The sequence below is a fragment of the Macrobrachium rosenbergii genome, chromosome 59 (assembly GCF_040412425.1).
Source record: "Macrobrachium rosenbergii isolate ZJJX-2024 chromosome 59, ASM4041242v1, whole genome shotgun sequence".
NCBI lineage: Eukaryota > Metazoa > Arthropoda > Malacostraca > Decapoda > Palaemonidae > Macrobrachium > Macrobrachium rosenbergii.
Window position 1 is genome coordinate 854276 of NC_089799.1, and position 18475 is coordinate 872750.

The 18475-nt window shown below is 39.6% G+C and overlaps 1 protein-coding gene across 2 annotated transcripts in view; it reads left to right on the top strand.

The window, feature by feature from the left end:
- The window catches only part of LOC136837763 (DNA-directed RNA polymerase II subunit RPB4-like), a 260105-nt gene that overhangs the window by 200934 nt on the left and 40696 nt on the right, over positions 1–18475 (top strand). Inside the window, exon 3 of one of the 2 annotated variants that reach the window (XR_010852759.1) lies at positions 9740–9791. The exons of the other annotated variant lie outside the window; for it this stretch is intronic. The gene's annotated coding sequence lies outside the window, so the exon portion shown is untranslated. The remainder of the gene's footprint in view (positions 1–9739; positions 9792–18475) is intronic. 2 annotated transcript variants of the gene reach the window in all.

Genomic DNA, 18475 nt, shown 5'->3' on the forward strand with positions numbered 1-18475 from the left:
GATCGATTTAAAAATAAGAATCTGTTAAGTTAATCTTAAACCCGTGTAAAAATATCTTTTTCAAAGCTGATTTGGCTGTAGTAATAGTACTTGAGGCCAGACCTTTCTCAAATAATGACCTAAAAAATGAAATTGCTAAATTTGTGGTCATTACAGTTGCTTCAGATTCTTTTAAGAAGAGTGCTAATTTCTTTACTGCTGAATCATATTGTCTGAGAGTGGATTCCCTTTTGTCTGATTCTAGGAACAAAGTGTTAATAGGATCAATATTAGCATCTTTCTGAGCTGCAAACTTCATGAAATCCACAAAGCCAGGGCATTCTGAATTCTTGAGGAAGCTGACACAGTCTGAGTTTGTACTATTTGCGTCAGTATTGGGTTGGGAATTTGAAAGCACCGAAGCTTTAGCTCTAGAAGAAATGGAAACCAGTTGCTCTTCGGCCAGTTGGGAGCCACGAGGGCTATCTGACCTTTGAATATCCTGAGCTTGTGAAGGACTTTCAGTAACAGGTTTACTGGAGGAAACAGATAGATCCTTTTCCACTTGTTCCAATCTATTGACATTGCATCTGTGGAGTGAGCTAGAGGGTCCAGGTTGGGAGCAACATAACAAGGTAGTTTGTGGTTGCATTCTGTTGCAAAGAGATCTACTTCGAGACCCGGAACTTGATTGCAAATCCATCTGAATGATGTTTTGTCCAAGGACCATTCCGACTCCAGCGGAGTTGTCCTGGATAGGAATCTGCAATGACATTCGGACCCCTGCAAGATGGGTAGCAGACAGATGCCACCGGTGTTTGTTTGCTAGGGAGAATATTGCTATCATAACCTGGTTGATCCGACTCGATTTGGAACCTCCCCTGTTTATACAATGTACTACTACTGCGCTGTCTAGAACCAGTCTTATATGAATCAGATTGTTTGGATGCAGCTTCTTCAGGGTTAGAAAGACTGCCATAGCTTCCAGGACATTGATATGGAACTGGCAGAACATGGTGGACCAAGTCCCCTGTACCTTCTTGTGTTGAGAGTATCCTCCGCACCTGCTTAGGGAAGCGTCGGTGTGAATTACTAATGCCGGAGGAGGAAATTGAAGAGGTACTGACTTCGATAAGCTCTTGAAAGTCGTCCAAGGCCGGAGTCTCTTTTTCAGAATAGGCGGAATCAGAGACACCTTGTCCCTGAACCTGACATTGGCTCGGCTCCGCCATACCCTGTTTATATCTTTCAGTTTGGATTTCAGAAGTAGATCCGTCACTGAAGCAAACTGAAGAGAACCCAAGACTCTTTCTTGGGTACGACGGGAAGCTTTCTTGTTCTAGAGGAACTGTCTGGTTGCCTTGGCTATTTCTCTCCGTTTGGCCGGCGGAAGAGATATTTTGTGTGCACACAGGTCCCACTGGATCCCTAACCATTGAAAGCGACTCTCCGAACTAGGCGGGATTTCTCCTGTTTATTTGAAAGCCCAGAGATTCCAGAAAGCCGATTACTATGGCTGTTGCTCCGGCATTCGTTGGCGTTGGATGCCCAAACGATCCAATCGTCCAGGTATGCAGCTAGCATGATCCCCTGAGACCGGAGTTGCTGAACTACCATATCTGCCAGTTTGGTGAAGATTCTGGGGGCTATATTGAGACCGAATGGCATGACCCTGAACGAGTATGCTTGACTTCCCAGTCTGAACCCCAGATAAGGAGAGAACCTTCTCGCAATCGGGACGTGATAATAGGCGTCTGAAAGATCTGTAGAGGTGGTTACGGCTCCACGGGGTAGTAGGGTCCGAACCTGCGAGACTGTAAGCATTCGAAACTTGTCGCATTGAATGTAAGAATTTAGACGAGACAAGTCTAGAATTACTCTTTGCTGACTGGAACTGACTGGAACCTTTCTTTGGAACACTGAACAGTCTGCCTTGAAATTTCAGGTGCCTCGCTTTCTTTATTGCCTTCTTTAGTAATAGATCTTTCACAAAGTCCTTCAGACCCTTGGACGGTGATTGATGGAATCTGACTGGGGGGGGAGGACCTTTGCACCAACTCCACCCCAGTCCTTTGGAGACTATGCTCTGGGCCCAGGGACTGAAGCTCCACTGGTCCCGAAAATGATATAACCTCCCGCCTACCTGAGATATCTCACTGGGCGGGAGAGGGTCTGCCTCCTCTGGAGCCTCTGCCTCCCCTTCCTCTGGAGGAGGAGCGAGGTGTTCCCCTACCTCGAAAGTATCCTCTGGCTCTAGTTCCCCTTGCATTTTGTATTGAACAAAATGCGCCCTGGCTTTCATATGAAGCGTTGAAAGCCGGGGAAGAGACATATGAAGGGGCAGCGAGAGGTTGATGGGCTGGTTGGACCAGCACATACTGAGGTTGAGGTTGGGACTGGGAGGTTGAAGGATGACCAGGGGCGGGAACCTGGACAGCCTGCAAGACAGTCTGAGTAGGGAGCCGTTTGAATTTCTTAAACTTCTTCCCGGACTTGGGGTGGGTTCCGGCGGGCTCAGACTGTTTCCTCTTGAACGACAAGCCCCATCGGGAGCGGAGACTCTGATTGGCCCTAGTTGCCTCAGCTAGGACCGTATCAACCTCTTCCTGGGGGAAGAGATTAGCTCTGCAGATGGAACTTTTCATAAGCCTGTTAGGCTCATGACGGACGGTGGCTGCCGAAAAGATGTGTTTTCGGCAGTTCAACCGGGCCTTGATAAAGTCATACAGGTCCTGCTGAAAACACGCTAAGAGAGATTTCGTCAGCACCTGGAATAAAGCGTCTTCGCTATAGACCACTGACGTTGCTTCTGCTAAAGTTAGAGAGTTTAAGGACCTGCTAAGCCTGTCCTTAGTCTCAGCTTCAGCCTTCAGGAGCGACTCCGGGATCTTAGGCAGTTGTTCACTGAAGAGGTTAGAGGCGCAGTCAGGGTCCAGTCGTGTAACCGTGAAGGTGTCCGGGGCTCCTTCCCAAAACTGAGAATCTCCCCGGGGGAGACAAGAGAGATGGGATCTGTCTCCCGGAGATGAGGAAGGGGCTTACCCTCCATGCAAGCTTGGTTCGTGAGGGAAGCCACTTTGGAGGTGCAAGGGGTGGGAAGAACCTCTCCCAAAGAGAACATCATAAACGCACCCTTGGCCGGGTGAGTTTGGTGTTCTCCGCCTGCCACCCGACAGAGTCCGTAGTAGAGCCGACTGGGCCTGGTCCTCCGGAAGATGACAGTTTCCTTGGGGACCTTATCGGACCGAATCCATGCCTCCTCAGTGAGTCTGGCAAAATCTGGGTAAGGTGATTGCAGGTTAGGAGGGAAGAATTCTAGTTCCTCCAACCTACGGGTGCCTAGGCCCTCGATAGTAAGGGTACCCTCATGTTGGGGAGCATAAAGGGTCAGGCGCCAAGGGTTTCCCTTATCAAAGGGAGGAAGGCTGGAGGTGTCCGGAACGGAGAAAGATCTGTTGGCCGCTCCGCCACTCATGAACCCAGAGATTAAAGTCCCTTGGGACTTAACCTCCTGTGACAGGGAAAGCACGGAAGCATTCGAGGAAGATAGCTGACTCGAGAGTTGCGACAGCTTGTCGTCAACTCTTTTGTCGAACTTCTGCATGAGAAGCTCGGCAAATGCTTCTGCATCAAAGGAAGGAAGGGGGGGGGGACCTCTTTACTTTGCTTGGCTTGTGCTCCCTTCCCAGAAGTAGAGGCCTTGCTCGTAGACGGCACGGGGCTAGGGGCCCATGACGTCTTCGAGGGAACCCCGGAGCGGACTTTCTGGGACTTCAAGGTCTTTTTCTTAACTGATTTGACCTTAGGGACGGTAGACCTTGCACCGTCCATAAGACAAGAGGATTTCACGAATCCTCGGAAAGAAGAAGCAGAAGAAGAAGGAGAGCTAAACAGAAATTCACCTGCCTCACTTACCCCCTTACCTGCTTGAAGATCCAGGTCCACGTTCATGGGCTCTAGGTTCAAATTAAGAGCCGCAACATCCTCGGTGACCTCTCCGCATGCAGCGACGTCTTCTTGGAAGGGCTGAGTCATCTCCTGGATCCCAGCGATCAAAGGGGCGGCTACCTCGTCCGCAACTGAAGCTGAGATCCAGGCGCCGGGGAAGAGAACGCTGCAAATGTCCTTCGAAAGAACGTAGGGTTTCCCTGCCCCGACGTTCCTCCCGAAGCCGCTGACCCAGGTCCTGAGGGCCATGAGCGAAGAGTCCCGAGAGCTGCGGTCAATCTGGAAGAAGGAGAAAGTCAGGCGACCGAACCTCCTAAAAGGAGAATATCTTCCAATTATCCATAAGAGACAAAACTCAAGGAAAACATGAATCGGAAAGGAAAAAACTAACTTACCGACTCATCCAGAACCCGTAATTCATATTTCAGAGAGCGTAGCACACCTCACAGCCATCAGGGTGCCAGACGATCAGGTCCCCTACGTGGCCAGCACACCCGGAGTGGGACCTGCATACCTCATGTCCGCTGGCTTGTTGAAGCACTGCCGTGCACCCCTGCTCCTGACAACGCACCATCTGTAAGTTGACGGGTACATGAGTATGCTGATAAGGCCACCGGAGTAGGGTGCCGGAGCAGTGTCTTAGGATAATAGATAATTAGCCAGGTAGGTCCCGCCGGAGCGTACTGGGAGGTTAAGGGGCCTACTAGATCATGCAAGATCAACAACATAAAGGGACTGCCGGAGTTAATCCAGAGCAACAGGAAGGTCCCAAAAGGATATGTAAAAATTCAGAAAAATAATATATATATATATATATATATATATATATATATATATATATATATATATATATATATATATATATATATATATATATATATATATATATATATATATAAATATATGTACGCATGCTAGTGAAAGGTCAACTATAAGGAAGAGTGGGTATTTCCGCTTGGAGCCGGGGGAGTCCTGTACTCTAATACGGTGATGGCGGAGGAGGTGTGGTGAGCACCGACCGACCAAACACCGTACCCACCGGAGTGGTAAGCGACGAGAACGCCCGACTACCTAGCGGAGAAACACAAAGTTAGCTAGTCGGCGGAGGGTAGATACTAGGGAACCGTAGGTGTTCTAAATGAATAGAACGAAGGTAAATGTCAGTGGCGTGTGAATACGAAAGAAGACAGTCAGGTGGGAAACTAACTGGCTACATGTACACAATTCCCCAGATGACGGTCTGGGAGAACGACACTCGGGTTGGGGGAAAAACGACGCACTGACGCTATAGGAAGGGGGGAGTGGGACAGGCCAGGAGAGGGGGACCAGTAGCAGCGACCAGGGGGTGAGTAAGCACTCCCCTGGCGCCATGAGATCCACCTTTCTCCCTCTCGATCGGACGAATATGTACAAATGATAATGAGAGAGGAGAGAATGGGGAACCCTCAAAGGCCAAATGAGCAAAGAAGGTAAAAGGAATGGGGAACAGGAGTGTGGGAGCACCCCCGGTCCCCAATCAAGATCTCGACCGGGTGCTGACCGGGTAAGGTCAGAACCCAGTACCGAGAGTACAAACCAATCAATGCAGAGGAAGGGGATATAGGCTATAGCGTAAGGAACAGGGTAAAGCTCTCGAGCCTTGGTAAGTTAACATAGTATATGAAAGCGAACCAAGGGGGAAGAGAGCAAGGAGGAGGGGGAGGAGCAAGGAGGTAGGAGAGGGGTATATACATGAAGTTGGAGGTTAACCCGAAGGTGTGGATTGGACGAAGGTAGGCTACGCGAGATACCCTCGCTATTCCAGCTTAACCTTACTAGGACTCAATAGTCCAAACGGAAAGGCCGAAACAGGGAGAGGGAGAAGCGCAGGCCCAACACCTCTAACCATAACACCACACGAAGGGAAGCTCCAACCATGAGGCCCTCCTACACACCTAACCTTCCCTTCCGAGGAAGGGAACAGAACGCCATAGCCTAACGCCTAGGCTGGCTGAAGGAGGTAGCCCAGGGGGAGAAGGTATCTACCAGACTAGCCTAAAAGTTAACCTATCCTAGGCATAAATAAAATAATTCAATAATTCAAATAATCATAAAGACACAAGTAGAAGGGAGGACCAAACCCAACATGATAAGAGCGCGGAGGGAAAATGGCCGACCTTCAAGATTAAAAACAAAGGACATAATCCGTAAATATCAAAGACATCCGTGCGCTAGGCCTAAAATAAACCTAATAAGCATAACTGTACCAACTCAAATAATATACCCAAACGGTGGAGGAAGTGAGGGTCCAAAATACAACACATATAAGAATTGATAAAGAGCGGATAGGCCCGAGGGGAAAAACTCGTAGCCTAAACGACAAGGACCCGAACTTCCCCAGAGAAGGGTAACAAAACAATAAATAATAATGCGCAATTGAATATAGGATAAGCAAAAGGCACAAAACGTAAGAAAATGAAGGGGAACGAAGCCCCGACATAAAAATCCCGCACCGAGACTGAAGGTCACATGGGGCCGGGAGAAGGTGGACGAGGCGGGCGTTGTAAATCCCCCTAATTATTAAATTAGAGGGAAATAAGGAGCCTCAACCGCCTAAAATAAAATACAGAGATGGTACTCAACTTAGGTGAAGAAGAATCCTGTGAGGATGCCATAGTACAAGAAAAAATGGGCCACAAAAGAGCGCACACACAAAAGCTGAACAATAGCGACGCGTGCTAAAAATGGAATGTGGGTGATGCTGGTTTGTTTACAGTCCGCGAGTGGTGCGGGGGTTTGTAACGGCACCTCACTCGGTGGGACTTTTGACATTGGGAATGTTTACAGGGCGGAGGCCTGTGATTGTGACAATCTCACCCTTTCTCATACACGACTCCATTTCATGGAGCTCGCACTGGGGGTAGTAACTTTAGCTTAGCTTTTTAGCTTTTCTCTGGTATATTTAGCAATAGCTTTACCTAGAAATAAGTGCTGAAAGGTTATTTCACCGGCTGACACAGGTCGGAAAACCCAGAAAATTTAATTTCTTGATAAATTAAAGTTTTTGTGATTTAGTTTTGTTTAATGAATTAACTCAAGAATTAATTAAATTTTTGCTTTGTTTTCAAGTTATAGTAAATTTTTCAGATTGTGAATTCTAATTATAAGTTTTGAATTTAAAAATAAATTTTTGTATTTAAAATTTTGAAGTGTTTCATTTATTGACCACCAGTGAATAGGACTGTGTGCATAAGGCAAAGTGATAAACATGTTTTGTTCCTTTAGTTTTGCTAAAGTGAGTTAAGACCAGGGAAACAGTTGAAGTTGTTTGATGGAGTAATGCCCTTTTACTCTAGTATATTTCTTGTTTAATTGTTGATACCTCACACTAGTCTTGATGAACTTAGTTTGATTTTTCTTGTGATTAATGAATTTTTTAAGGGATCACTGTTACCTTTAGAGTACTCAGTCGTAATTCTTATTGTTATGATTTGTTGTGTAATAACCAGGTACTGGGTATGCTTTCTTATATATATATATATATATATATATATATATATATATATATATATATATATATATATATATATATATATATATATATATATATATATATATATATATATATATATATATATATATATATATATATATATACAAGTATATATATATATATATATATATATATATATATATATACGAGTATATATATATATATATATATATATATATATATATATATATATATATATATATATATATATATATATATATATTATTTAATCCCACAGGAAAAAAAGACAGGCAGAAGTTCAGTACCAAGCGCTTTCACGTTTATTGACGCATCGTTAAGCGAATCCCACAGGAAAAAGACAGGCAGAAGTTCAGTACCAAGCGCTTTCACATTTATTGACGCATCGTTGGGGCACAATTGAGACACAAATATGAAGAAGGTTACAAAGTAAACAAATAGAACAAGAAATACCAGATGGTCAGTTGTCAAAGGGTAATAAACAGAAAGTTAATCCAGGACAATCCGGGATCGAGCTGTCACAAACTGAACCTAAGACCAAACAAAATGACATACTAAAGTTTAGGCTTACAAATCCAAAAACATGTGTAACCTTGAATACCAGATGGTTAATTGCCAGGGGTTAAAAAGAAAAGGTTAATCCACTGCAAATCCGGGATCACGCGGTCACAAACTAATCCAAATATATACTTAACCATAAGGAAAACGGAATATTACCCATTCAAATTGCAGTAATGTATAAAAATTAACATTAATTTTGCTTATATTTATCAACAACTTTTTTAATTATTAAAGCATCAAGTTTAAATAAACCAAGACTTAAATTTAGAACACTTTCATTATTTGACTTAATAAAACAAGATTCGATGATATTCCATTTAACTGTGTCATTGCACGGGACTAAAGGTCTTGCTTTACTCCAGTTAATAGGATGATCTAAATCTCTCATATGTACGAATAATGCATTCGATATTTGGCCAGTTCTCACAGAATATTGATGTTGTTTGATTTGTTGTGAAAGTGGTTTTCCAGTTTGTCCTTATGGTTAAGTATATATTTGGATTAGTTTGTGACCGCATGATCCCAGATTTGCAGTGGATTAACCTTTTCTTTTTAACCCCTGGCAATTAACCATCTGGTATTTAAGGTTATACATGTTTTTGGATTTTGTAAGCCTAAACTTTAGTATGTCATTTTGTTTGGTCTTAGGTTCATTTTGTGACAGCTCGATCCTGGATTATCCTGGGTTAACTTTCTGTTTATTACCCTTTGACAATTGACCATCTGGTATTTCTTGTTCTATTTGTTTACTTTGTAACCTTTCTTCATATTTGTCTCATTTGTGCCCCAACGATTTCAATAAACGTGGAAAGCGTATTTGGTACTGAACTTCTGCCTGTCTTTTTTCCTGTGGGATTCGCTTATACACTGAAGTCACATGCATCTACTGTGATTTTTTTTACATATATATATATATATATATATATATATATATATATATATATATATATATATATATATATATATATATATATATATATATATATATATATATATATATATATATTATATGTATATGTATATGTATATGTATATGTATATATATATATATATATATATATATATATATATATATATATATATATATATATATATATATATATATATATATATATATACAGTAGCCCTCAGTTATCCGGATTGTCATTATCCGACATACTTGGACCAAGGCCCCAAAGATATGATATATATAAATTTTAAGAATTAAAAAAAAAACGCCCTCCAGTCGTTGGCAATGCTGCGCAGTCTCACAAAAATATTCTTAACACTGCTTATGCTCAGACAGACTGAGAAAGGATTTTTGGGAAATGGGGGAGTCCTCAAGAAGTTTCCAAGGTGTTGGGGGGTGGTGGCTGGAAGGCTGGGCACCATGAGAGAGCAGGGGCAATGTGAGAAGAGGGAGAGAGAGAACAGTAACTGAAGTATGTTTACACTGAAGTGTAATTGCAGCAATACACACATTCTTTTACTTTTTTATGTATGTTTTGTGCTACAATATTTTCATTTATATTTTTACTGTATTTTCTCATTTTTTATTTTTCCAAGTCAAGAGATAAAGGCAATTGAGAGAGAGAGAGAGAGAGAGAGAGAGAGAGAGAGAGAGAGAGAGAGAGAGAGAGAGAGAGAGAGATGTTTTCATCAAAGCCTAATACACTCTTTACTTTTTTATATTTTATGCTACAGTATTCTTGTTTATAATTTTACTGTATTTTCTCATTTTTTATTTTTTCTAATCAAAAGATAGAGGCAGCCGTGTACGTAGGTTACAAGAGAGAGAGAGAGAACAACTGAGGTATGTTTACATCAAAGCCTAATACAGTAACATACACATGCCTTTACTCTTTTATTTATGTTTTATGCCACAATATTGTCGTTTATATTTTTACTGTATTTTTTTTTTTTTTTTTTTTCAAACCAAAAGATAAATGCTATCATGTGCGAAGGGTACCACAGAGAGAGAAAGAGAAACAACAGCTGAGATGAAATATCAACAGTAATAAAATATTCTCTTGTGTACTGTTATGATATGTGTGATGATCATACTTAGAGTGAACTAAACTTGTCATGAAATAGGGCACAGTAAATCAAGCAAAGCAAAAAAAAAAAAAAAGATGGCAACGCATACAGTATGTATGTTTGCATGCACTCGTTTGATGGCGTCATGAACTTCCTTAGGTTTGTTTAGTTTTGTATTTTTATATTTATATACTGTACAGTGAACCCCCCGTATTCGCGAATATTTAAAGCCCCTCTAAAAAGACTCAGAACTGCCCATTTTGATAGTTTAAACACAAGAAAAACCCTGTAAAAATGCTTATACCTGAGTATTTTAATAGTTTTATCACAAAAAGTGCATTTATTCATGAAAATTATATGAAAATACAGTAATTAGTGAATATATCTCATTGAAAAATACCGCGAATGGGCGAATTTTCCGCGAATAATGGCTAGATATGTTCCACAGAGAAACCCGCGAATGCGTGAGTCCGCGAATCATGAGAATGCGAATACGGGGGGTTTATTGTAATTCATATTTTAGTTAAGGACATGTACAGTACTGGTATATGGTATTGAGAGAGAGAGAGTGAGAGAGAGAGAGAAAACAACAACTGAGTTATGTTTGCATCAAAGCCTAATACAGTAACACACAGACTCCTTCACTATTTTATTTACAATTTATGCGTTGGGTATGTATGTACACACTTTGAACAGTTGCCTTTAAGAAAAGCCATATGTGCTAAAGATGTAAACAAAACGTGTTGTAATGCAATGCACAAACACTGTCTAATACAACCAAACAAATTTCATTTTTGGTGGATTGTACTAGGCTAGGCTTTCAAATAAGATACCAAACTTATGGCTTATGTAACAATTCATAACCATCTGTTATAATTAACAACCATTTACCAAAGAACTGACATAAACAGCATTGAGTATGATGTAAACAAACAAATCGGGAAACAGCTGTTTTACAATTTTGAGGGATTTTAGTTTAACATAAAGTATGTTAGTTTACCTTTGGTATACCTGTTTTACATTTATGTACAAAAACAAAAATAATAATTCCAGTAATACATGTGTTTCTTTTAGCAACTAAAAATGGTGCTCCTAATTCTTTCGATAGTAGGCTCAATCAGCTGATTCTGAAAACGTAAACATTGCAAATGGTGGGATGATTTTTTTTTTATCCGTAACACGATGATATATGATAATACAGTAATACAGTATAAATGGATTCAGTAAGTATAACAGTTTCATGACCTTTACCTATATCTTAAATACAGCTGTCATAGCCTATATGACTTCTGCAAATGGATACTGTGAGTGTGACACCTAAGCTAGCCTAGGTCAGTAGTTCACATATACAGATTTTGTATCTCATGAATGGCAATAAAATATGGTAACAACTGATAAGAAAGTTGCCTTAGGGACTTGAGTAAGGATGTTACTTGGCCTTAACTGGGCGTTTTCGTGCTCCGACGGGCCTGGTTTATCCAGCAGTTGAGAGGTTTCCGTCTGGTCCCTGTTTGCTTATGTATTCATCCTCCTGCTGGAGGGGAGTATATGATCCGACTCTTGTTGGATAATTAGGGGCAGTTTCTGGATAGTGATGCTTACAGGTCTGGCTATTAATAGGTGACCATAGATTTCTTGTCTGTTAACAACCTGGGTGCATTTGATCAGCTGTTGTAGGGATGGTTTCCTATCATGGACATCTATATAATGTTGGAGAATGCCCCATTGATTTTTGTTGGGAGGAATACATCTGTGAAGGGTTGTTGTAGTGTGCCCAGTGTAGTTTTGCCTGTGAAATTTACACATCTCCTGTGGACAAGTGAATTTGTAAACTGCTTGGGCACATGTTTGGTTCTCCCAGAGCAGTGCTGTTCTTCATTATTAGGGCTTCTACCAGGTTTAGTTTTCTGTGGATTCAGAGGCTTAATTTTTTGTACTGGGCTTCTGGGGTTATGTCTCTGCTAGTTACTGCTAGTTATCCCATGTAGTGTGCAGCATTCCTCCTTATGTGCAGACCCATAATGTAGTCATTGATAAATAACCAGACTCTCCCCCTTTATCGTTATAGTGTTGGGTTGGTGAAATTTGTCGATTTTCTTTCTTATTGCAGTTTTAATAATTTTACCTGCTTATGTTTTATTTATTAACACTTGATTGAATTCAGTCAAGTTTGATATGTATGTCTCTCCATGATGGGCAGTGTTTGAATGTTCTATTTACATGCACACCCACTATGGACTTTTTGTATGTGTCCGGGCATTCTCCTGGTACATTCAAGCAATGGCCAGCATTTGTTGCTTTTGTATGTACAGTAGTTTTAGACTGTCTTTCTTGTTGTTTTACCAGGACATCAAGAAACAGTAAGGTTGTCTGCTGGCTGTGCCCTGTGGTGAAGTTGAGCACCAAGTTTCATTTCAGGGCATCTGCTAATTTTCTGGCATGGTATGTAAGGCACTAGCAAATCATCTAGAACCTTTGCTTAAATCAGTGGAGTTCATTGACCTCCTATCCTCAAGTTGATGGTCTTCACTGTTTGTTATGGCAGTGGAAGGTAGGAAGCAGCTTTGATTTTTCCTACCCCAAAATGTCCCATGTGTTTTCCCCCAGTTAACTATGAGGTGTTGAGAACCAGAACAGAATTAGCGCTCTTTTTTTTTTTTTTTTTTTAACAAAGTAAATACTTTTCAAGTTAAATCCTCACCAAACAAAAACTAGAAGGGCTATGATCATGTTTTTATTTTGTATCCGGAAGAGAATGTCAGCAAAAAAAATTGTGAAATAGTTTTTAATATGATTTGCTATTCTGATGTAGAAAGCTTCAGATGTTAAAAACTTGCAAATGAGCAATCATGTGATTATGTTTTTTGTGATAAGTATTGATGTAACTCAAAAAGTATATAGTAAACCCCCCGTATTCGCGGGGAATGCGTACCACGCTCCCCCCCCCACCCGAATACCTAAAATCTGTGAATACTTAAAACCCTTCTAAAATAACTTAAAACTGCCTATTTTGATAGCTCAAACACCAAAAAAAAATGTAAAAATGCTTATACAGGTATTATCCTACTTACGATGGGTTTAGGTTCCAAAAAACCCATCTTTTGTTGGAAAAAATGTAGCCTAGCCTACACTAGGGTATTCAGTACCATGTATACATATATGGTAGCCTAGCCTGCACTACAAAGTATACTCATTATATATATATATATATATATATATATATATATATATATATATATATATATATATATATATATATATATATATATATATACAGTCATTTCTGAAATTACGCGAGGTTAGGTTTGAGCCCCTCAGTGCAAGGTGAATTTTTTTAAGTAAGTTTGGCATGGTCTTTAAAAATGCTAATAAATGTTTATTTCCGAGTTTAAGTACTAAATATGACCCTAATCATGCTCCCAAAGTATTAAGCTAACTTTTAAATGAACTAAAGTTAGTGTAATTTTATTTAAAATATAGCTTATTACCCTTAAAAAGGAATACAGTAAATGGTTGACATAAAAATTGAGTACTGCACAGTTTCATAATAGCGCATTTACAGTAGGTGCATACGATACTAATGTTACCCTAATTCATGGGATGCCGTTTTCTTTGTCACTTAGAGTAAAAGCCGTTTTCTTGCGTCACTAGGCAAAACGTCACAGTCAACAAAAGTACAATTCCATAAAACATCGAAAACATGTACATAATGTTCGTAGAAGGTAGTACAGTAGAGGTAAAATTCAGTCAATTTAAAATTATATACTGTACAGGTAATGATGTACAGAGAATAATAAGTTGTAAAAGTATGTTTGAGCGCTAACTGAGAGAGAGAGAGAGAGAGAGAGAGAGAGAGAGAGAGATACTGTAATAAAGTAACTGTACTGCTTTTGTATCGTGTTTATGCGCAAATATATAAATACAAATTTTCCATTCTGATTTTACATCTAAAAACATGAAAACTTAAAAATTATATACACTTTCTACAGGGTATCATCTTTGAAAATGCAGGGTATCACACCTTGTAAAAGTACACCAACTGAACGTGCTGTAATTACATGCACATACAGATTGCACCAGCACTTTTCTCCGAGGTGAACAGAGTAATTTTCAAAGAATGACACTTATACAACTCTTAGTTACATCTCTGATATTACATTAAAGAATTCATTTTATCAAATGAGTGCAACTGAAAAACCTCATCTCAAGGTCATGTAAAGTCCTTGTGACAAAGACTTTGCAAATGGACATAATACTTGTATGATATTTATGTACAGAAATATAAATATAAATTTTCCATATCGATTTTACAGTGAAAAGCATGAAAACTTATAAATGTACTTCAAACATTAAACAAGCATTTTCTGCAGGGGTATCATCTTTGAAAAGTGCAGTAACTTTGCAAATGGGTATCACATCCTGTAAAAGTACACTAAGTGAATGTGCTGAAATTACCTTTGTATCATATTTATGTATGTACATAAATAAAAATAATACATTTTCGATACAGATTGTACACATGAAAGCATGAAATGCGTTTTTCATAGAGATTTTACACATGAAAGCATGAAATGCATTTTTCATAGAGATTTTGCACATTAAAACATCAAATGCATTTTTCATACAGATTTTACACATAGAAGCATGAAATGCATATTTCATACAGATTTTACACATAAAAGAATGAAATGCATTTTTCATACAGATTTTACACATATAAGCATGAAAACTTGTAAATTAATTAAAAAATTAAACACCCACTTCTGCAGGGTTTCTCGAGAATTTCGTGTGTCTGTGAAAAAATCGCGTATGCCCATTAGTTAGGTTCCAGTGAAAAGTTCGTGTGTGTGAATTCGCGCAACTCGAATCATGTAAGATCGAAGTATTACTGTATGGTATAGTAATTATTAATATCAGCTAATTTTGGAGGTTCATGCAGATTGACTTAGGATAATTCAGTACAAAGAGAACTTGAATAACAAACAAGAATTAGCTTAGCTTACACTATGGTATATTGTATATATATATATTCAGTAGCCTAGCCTTCATTATAATGTACTGCACTCTATATTCACATATTAATGTCGTATTATACAAACATCAACATAACGAATGTGCTTCTTTTCCATGGATCTTTTAAAATGTTTTGCTTTACTTCACTGTATACAATAATATTGTATATATTTTTATATTGCTTTTGTATTATAATTGTGATCATAGCAATCAATGTTTTGGTTTGGAAATCGATTACACGGGAAGTTTATTTTGCTGTATTTAACTCAGTTCAGAGCGCTTTTCTTGCTTCAAGTTAGTGTAAATGAATCTCTAGATTATTTATATGGGGCAAGGTTATTTTTTGTTATATGAAATGTTTTTAAGTTGAAATGCAACTTAAATACATCTCGTTGTGAAATTAATTTAGCCTTTTTTTTCGTTAATAGATGACGTTGGCTGTTTGGGGCCATGTTTGTTTTGTGTTAAAAAATCCAGATTCTGTTCGCCATTTTCCCTTGATTTCATCATAATGCTAGCTTTACGTGTTTATCTTTTATCTTTTATCTTTTCATTCCCTGTAGTTTTGATTAGAATACTTTCTCTCCAATTTTATTTACAGTTCATCCATGTTGCCGATGCATGATAATTTATAGTCATTAGCAGCTTGAACATTGTTTTCTCAGCTTCAGCTACAACTTGCAGCTTAAATTTAGCAGTATATTTCCTTGCTGATCTTTTATCCATAGCGAATAAGGGTGTACTGTAATGTCAAAATTTATTAGTCCTATTCTACTTAACATTATTTGTAATATAATTATGGCAATTGTTTACTACCGTACGTTGGTTGAAATACAAGCAAAACAGCTGTTGGTATCCGATTCGGTTATAAACAAAACAACAGTTTCTCGTTCAGTTGTTTATGGTTGTACGCATTTATGCAAGAGTATAACGTTTAAAAGTACTTTTATCATTATCTTTTACTTTTTTAACTAGAAGATGGGATAAAGAGATGGAGGAAAAGAAGTTAGTGTATTGTAATTTGGTCTCTCTCGCTGCCTGATTGTACGCTGCTGCCTGTGCCCATGTGGAATTTAAAAATATTTTCTAAATATTGTCAAATCGGTATTAATTGCTTGCCCCACCAGAAAATCGAATTATCATAAGGCTAATTATCGTAACTCGAGCACTACCTGGGTACCTGAGTATTTTGATAGTTTTATAAAAAAAAAAAAAGTGCACTTAGTCATGAAAATGATATAAAAATACTGTATAGTAATTAGTGAATATTTCTCAGTGAAAAATACTGTGAACTGGCGAATTTTCCGCGAATAATGTGTATATATGTTCCATAGAGAAATCCGCGAATCGGTGAGTCCACGAATCGTGAGAATGCTGATACAGGTGGTTTACTTTAAAAGATATTGGAATGGGTTTTTTTAATGAAAGCCTAAGGGTTGAAGATGTTTCAGTGAAATTCGCAAAAAATTCATATGGTCATATGGTTGGAAATGGTGTTATAATAACTGGAAGTACAGTATATTACAGTGCTCTTGTTATAGAGGGATGAATAAATTTGTTTTTATTTAGCATTTCCCAACGTTTTGTGAGAGAGAGAGAGAGAGAGAGGGTGTGTAATTGTCGTAAGTGAGTGCTTCGGTTGTTGGAAGAGGGATGAGGTCGTTAGTTTGTTTACGGCGCTGTCTGTCTGTCTGTGGAATGTGTGTGAGGATTTTTCGGTTTTGAAGGCAGTCTTTTTTTGAGTCTTTAGTCAGAGCTAGTGCCGGTCAGTGGTTCTTGTGTGGGACAGTTTTTGTCGTATGCTTTTCTCGGAGTTGTTGGTCTTCTTGTTGGTGTGCTGTTTATTTGTGTGTGTGTTCCGTTTTTTTTGTATTTCCTTGTGTTTGTGGTTGTTTGCGGTTGTGATTGTTATGGCGTGGCCTTTATCCATCTCCAGCAACCGAAGATCAGGGTGAGTGTTGTTTGTTGTTTTGTTTGTGGGTTTGAATTCCGCCACATAAATTTGGCGCCCAACGTGGGGCTGTTGTAAAATAGCCGTTAAGATTGTTTGTGGTGGGTCGAGTGAGAGTAAGAGGTCAGGATGAGTGAGATAGAGAAACTGAGAGAGGAAGGATGAGTGGTTAGGGAACTCCAGGGCAGGCTGGAGGAGGAGAATGGGAGGCTGAGGAGTGAGAATGAGGAGTTGAGGAGTCAGTTGGAGGAGATGGGAGGAATGCTAAGAAGTGCAAAAGAAGAAATGAAAGGGGAGATGAAAGAGTCCGAAGAGAGAATGGAAGAGAGGATGGATAAAAAGTTGGAGGGAATGATGAAAGGTGTGGAAGAAATGGTGAAAGGTATGTTCAAGGGTGTTTTTTTGGAGAAGGGGCTGTTGGAGGCAGGTTCTATGGAACGTGTGAAGGGGCAAGAGAGAAAGAAAAGGAGGAAGAAGTGAATGGAAGCGTAAGTGATGAAAGTGATATGGGAATAGGAAGTAAGAAACGAGGGAATGAAAGGCAGGGTAAGGAAAAGGGGAATGAAAAGCAAGGGAAGGAACAGAGGGAAAGTAAGGATAAGTCAGGGGAAGAAAAAGGGAAGAAGGGAAAGGGAAAGGAAACTGGTAAGAAGGGTAAGGAAGTGGGAAAGGCAGGAAAGAAGGGAGAGGGTGAAGGCAGTAGTGATAGTGAGGTGGATGGAGGTGAGTGGATAAAAGTGGATAAAAAGAGGGGGAAGAAGAGTGTAATGAGTAAGATGAATGTAAGTGCGGAGGTGGACTCTTTGTATTCGGAAGAGGGTATGAAAGGACAGAGTGAAAGTGAGAAAGAAGTGAGAAAGGCTATGTATGTGAGGGAGGTACCCCGGTGTGAAAAGTATAATGAGTATGGAAGTAGGGATGTGCATGATTTCTTTAGGGAGTATGAAAGGTTTTGTCAGGATAAGTATGGGGAAAGTAAGAGAGTGTGGGCACGAGAATTAGGAGAGTATTTGACTGGGTTTTACTTGATATGTATAGGGTTATTATGAGTGTGGGGGATGTTGAGTATGACAAGGTGAAAGCTAGACTAGTTGAGCAAGCGAGGCGTATGAAAGCGAAAGTGTTAAGTATAAGAGGAAGAATGAATTTGATGAGGCAAGAATGAAAGCTGGGGAAACCTTGTCACTGTATGCTTGTAGGCTGGAGACGTTGGCAAGGAAAAGTTTGGGGATGATGGGATAGATGAATGTAAGGAGTTAGTACGGAAGTTGTTAGGGACAGTGCCAGATGGAGTTAGAGAATTTGTGAACTTGAAGCGGAAGGAGAAGAAAAGATGGACGAATGAAAGGTTGACTTGGGGAGAAATTTTGGAAATTGTAGAAGATTATGAGCTTGACAGGGTTATAAAAGAGAGCAGAAGTGTAAGTGTAAGGGCTGGGGTAGATGAGAGAGTACCAGAGTTTGGAAGCTTTAGGGATGCAGTGTTGAGGGGCCCA